The sequence below is a fragment of the Malurus melanocephalus genome, unplaced genomic scaffold (assembly GCF_030028575.1).
Source record: "Malurus melanocephalus ecotype Western Australia unplaced genomic scaffold, MMel_1.1 scaffold_132, whole genome shotgun sequence".
In the NCBI taxonomy this organism is placed as follows: Eukaryota; Metazoa; Chordata; class Aves; order Passeriformes; family Maluridae; genus Malurus; species Malurus melanocephalus.
The window spans coordinates 613978-618756 of record NW_026623364.1 but is presented as its reverse complement, the minus strand read 5'-3'; the positions used below and the strand labels follow the sequence as shown (position 1 = coordinate 618756).

The window sequence follows — 4779 nt, the reverse complement described above, 5'->3', positions numbered from 1 at the left end:
CACACAAGTAGAATACAGATTACCATCTTGATCTAAATGAACTTACTTTTTCCTCATTTMTTTTTCTTATCTGCACTTATGTTTCATGAGCAGCAGTGAAAAACTTTTACTCCCAACTGTCTGCCCAGCAACACCAAGGTGACTGGAGAGGCAGATTTCTCAACTGGTCCTCACCACCTAACCATGGTGTTTCTCAGTCAAGTATAAAGTGTATTATTCTTAAGATTTCCTTTCTGACACTGATTTTTACTTTGTGAGGTAATTTCAAAGCAGTGGAAGGCTTTGGGGAATGTGAGTGATGCACAGTGCTTATGATATAGGCTGGGTCAGATCTGCCCTTTGTGATGCACAGCTCCAGGAACTGAACCAAATGGTTCACTTTGTTGACTTTGTGTCACAGAGTTTATCTTGAAAGGTTTGTAATGTTACACRAACATGTGCCTCTTCCTCCCCTCCCCAGGTATTGTACAGGATCAGCTCAGAAAACCTGCCTGTATCTGTACCATGCTCCAGTCTGTTTTAACATCATGTTAGTATTTTAAAATGTGATTGTTTCCTATTCTTTTACATTCTCATCTATATACAAATAGCATGTTGTAGCCCCCATTAATCAAAATGACACTTTCTACACCCTCAAGTGTTTTCACATTTGCACATGAAGTGTGTTCCCAAAACTCTGTGCTGCCTGATTGATCTCTGCATTGTGCACTTTTCAGACCTATGTGCCTAAAGCTGACTGAAAAGATACAAAGCTTGACTTCTAATGYGTTTTCTTTAATCTCCTTTTGTAGAATTAGTACTACAAACCATGCAGAAAGTCTTTCCAAGTTTGCCTTTTGCATCAAGCTTGGCACAGGCATGAAGGACCACATCCCATTATACACTGGAAAACACACTGCTGGCTGCCAAAAGAAGTGTTAGGAGACACTGCTGTTTTGGGAAAGGGTGTAAGAGAAATAAGGCTGTTAAAAACYGAGGAAAGCAAAACATCCTCCAAGTCACAGACTTGTCCCACTGACTGTTCAGACAGAGCTCCTCTCCCACATGAATGCCACAGAACAGACATTAGCTGGTGCTCATATCCAAAAGGAGGATTTAAATGCAGTAACTTGTCTGCTGGTGAGAGCACAGATGACTACTCATGTCAAGACTTCCATGTATGTATATATAAACCAGACAAAGACTGCCTGAGGGAATGGGAAGTGGTGGAAAGCCTTTTCTAGGCATAAAGAACTGTGGAGCAGAGAGAAAACTCCCATTCATCCTTTGTTTTCTATATACTGTACATCCCAAAGGCTGYGGGGACGGGTATGTATGCAGGGCATACATGGAGAGGAATTGGAGTTTAATACTCTCTTTAAAATATTTCATTTGGGGTTCTGGAGTGGCTGAGCCCTGGAAGCACATCTAGGTCCCCACAGAAGGGGTGCTGTCATTATCTGACACTTTTTCTGCCCACATGGCATGTGTGAAACGCAGCCAGTTTTACTGCAGCTCATATGGAGGATTTCTTGACTGRAGACTCTCAAAGAATTTGCAGAATTTCCTTTCCATTTTTTTATGGTCTGAGCACGGGTATTTCTCTTGTCTGGCACAGTTCTTCGCTAAAAGCCTGTCTGAACTTTCAGTAAAAGAAATAAAAATAATGSAGAAATAAGTATCACCATGAAAGCATAGGGGGGAAAGATTTTGCTCTCTCCATCCCTATAAGGATAAAGCATAGGCAGAACAGCAGCTTTTGTGGAAAAATACTTATTAATGTAAGTTCTCCACCTTTCTCAGTTTTTATTGTCTTGTCCTAGAAAAGACRGTTGTTGTATGTCACCTTTCTGGACTAGTCTAAGTTCTCTAGGAGAGGATAATTGGGCATAGCATGAGGAGAAACAGAATCTGACATTTCTTGTTTTGAGTGTGGATGCAAGCATTGCATGCACGACGTAAAAACCACACCGTGTGTGTGAGCCTATGCTGGCGTCCCTGGGGGCGGGGGGGAAGAGAAGACGATTTGGGGCCATAGCTTATTAGGGCTAGAAACCGCTGATTTTCAGGTTGTTATTTACTGATGTTAATGAGTAATGATGGAAGCGCTCGCCTTATGACTGTTTTGTAACTTGCTCTGGTTTGACAGGACTTGCTTTGCCTGCAGCCTTCTAGAACACTTCAAGTTCACCTAGAAGTGTGGGGCTGGTTTTGGCACYCACAAGTATAATCAGAGTTTCACCCGCATGTACGTGTCTCACAGAGCCCAAACAATGCAAGCCTCCCGTGTCCTGCCGGCAGCCCAAGGACGCGTGTGCCGAGTTTTCACGGCGGTGCCCGGTGCGCGGCACTAATCCCGTGTGCGGTTCCCGCCCGGCTCCGGCTCGGCCGTGCCTCACACACCATGAGCCGCCCGCTGCGACTCGCTAGCGGGACTTTGGGCACTTGGCTGTCGCTTCCATSGCGAGCGGCACGCCGGAAGATGCTGCCGAGCTCTGCCGGAGGTGCGAAGTCGCTCGCTGTGACCCGTGAGGCGGCGGCGATGCGGGCGGCAGGCGGCGGGGCGAGCGCAGAAAGTTTGCCGGTGCCCGAGGGCGAGTTTGAGGGGACAGCCCGTGGGGCGGCCCGGCCCGACCGCGCTGCGCTGCGCTCTGTAGGCGCCGGAGCCGCGCCGCGTCCGCGGGGGCCGGGCCGGGCCGGGGCGGGGGGAAGGGGCGTCGCCATCTGCTGTTAATTCCCCGGTCATTGGATTAGTAACCCGCGGTGATGAGATCAGCGGGATCGGCTTTCGCGAGGGGGCACGGCGCTCGCCGCGCTCCCCAGCTGCGCCGGCTCTCGCATGAGGCGGCGGCGGGCGGCCCAGGGGGAGGCAGCGCGCACAAAGCCCGGTAGCCGCCTCAGGCCGCCGCCCCCGGGCACCGGGCGGGGCTCCCGGGCGGCCCGGCCGAGCCGAGCGGAGCGCAGCCGCCCCGAGCCCCGCAGCCCCCCGGGCGCGGCACCCGCCTCGCTCCGGGCCGCGGCTCCCCCCGGCCGGCCGCGGCTCCTGTCGCCTCCTCGGGGCACCCGCGGGCAGCCGGCGGCGGGGAGCAGCCTGTGCCGGGCGGGCGCGCTCCGGGCGGGGGGCACGGGCTCCGAGCGCCGCCAGCTCGGCCACGGCGCCTCCCGAGTTTGTTTACTTGTGCTCCGCGTCTCGGCCCCGGGATCCCCTCTCTGCTGGTGTAGCGGATCGGTGGCGGTGCCGTGCTCGGGGTTTATGGTAAGTTTGCGGTGGGCGAATCCGTCAGTTCGTGGGAATTCGGTGTTTTGTTGCAGYATTTGTAAAGGCGCGTTTGTGCGGGGTTTTCTCGTGGTTTTTTTTTCAGTAGTGCTGGGTTTCAAGCTGGTGTTTAAAGAAATACACTTGTGAATCGCTTTCTGCTTTATAATGAACGGGTTTACAATAGAGTTTAGTTTCCTGGAGTATGTAAGAGAATTATTTCTAGATGTTGGTTAACTAGAGATCTACGTTTCTCGTAAACGGAATGTATCTGACTTTGCGCTGGCGAACGCAAACCCTCTTGCTTAATGATTGCCACAAGCTAATGTTTTACGGTGGTTACTTGGGTGCTTTTTGAGGCAGTAAAAGCYAAACCTCAGTTCAACTGTTTTGTTGGATCTGATATACTGAACTATCTTCTCCGTAAGAGGCAAGCTGAACCTTTGTCAAGGCAAGCCTGAATTTGTATGCGAGACTTGTGTTTCAACAAAGGAAGGTATTGAGTGAATTTGCCCTCGCATTACTTGTGAGAACGCGGAGCCAGCGKTGGGTTTGCTGTCGCTGGTAGGAAGCTGTTCGTGCCGGAGGACCAAGGGCAGGGGAGCTGAACGCTGCCCTCGCAGCCCCATTCGTTCCTGGAGGGGCTCCGGCGTTGATGTGGCAGTGCCCGTGCTGGCAGCAAGTCACTTTTATTTCTTTATGCCTAGGACTTGGAGTGTAGACTGCTACAGGGGGGAAAGTGTCCTATATAGAGAGATGGCCAGCTACCACTTCAGCTGCTGGTTTGATGTTGGCTACAGCCCTTCGGTGCTTAAGTCATACCTGATATTTTCACAGCGCTCTGTTTGCCTTCCGGTGACAGAAGCAATCCCTGATAAGGTATCTGCACGCTGCAAAAGAGCTTATCAGGAGAAAAAAAACGAGACCCATTGAGTTGATGCTTGTGGCTGAAACTGGCCTGACTTCTGCAGTGTATCTCGAAGGATGCTACATTTTTAATGTTGTTTCTGTAACTAAAGCAGCGCGTCAGGGACATGAATATCAAATTGCTGTTAGATTATTTGGTGCTGCTGACAGAGAAATGCCAGATACTATACGTTCTCCTAACAACAAGCGGAAGTTTTATAACTGGCCTTAGTCATGTAASTCTGGTTTCCTTGGTAGCTAATGTRMCTCAGTGTCTTGTTRCTAACTCCGGGTGTCCTTGGATGACCGTCCTGTGCCTCAGTGTCCCTGCCAGGGCTGAAKGGAGGCCCGGTGCTTCCCTGCATCACCACGAAGAGAAAACTTCCCAGCTCCGTGCCTTGCTGAGGCCCTCCTGTGGGTGTTGCTCTGGAAGTACACGCTGGTGCTGTTGGGCTCGGAGAGCGCTGTGTTCACACCCATCCCATCCTGCCGGCCTGTTTGTCTTTGCAAATGTCACTGCAGCCAGCTCTGAGGCACCGGGCTTCCTGCTCAACAGGCTCCGGGGCTCGGGACTAAGAAAGCAGTGCCACCTTTTTGCAAGGAGCTTTTCAGAGTTGTGAGCCTTTTGATTTATTTTG

At 51.1% G+C, this 4779-nt stretch overlaps 1 protein-coding gene across 2 annotated transcripts in view; it reads left to right on the top strand.

Annotated features, from left to right (window-relative positions):
- The first annotated feature begins 2418 nt into the window (after nt 1–2418).
- The window catches only part of SPSB4 (splA/ryanodine receptor domain and SOCS box containing 4), a 79299-nt gene continuing 76938 nt past the window's right edge, over nt 2419–4779 (top strand). Inside the window, exon 1 of one of the 2 annotated variants that reach the window (XM_057370765.1) lies at nt 2419–2483. The gene's annotated coding sequence lies outside the window, so the exon portion shown is untranslated. Of the gene's footprint in view, nt 2484–2998; nt 3236–4779 lie in introns of those variants that run through there. The other variant, XM_057370764.1, reaches the window with a different exon arrangement.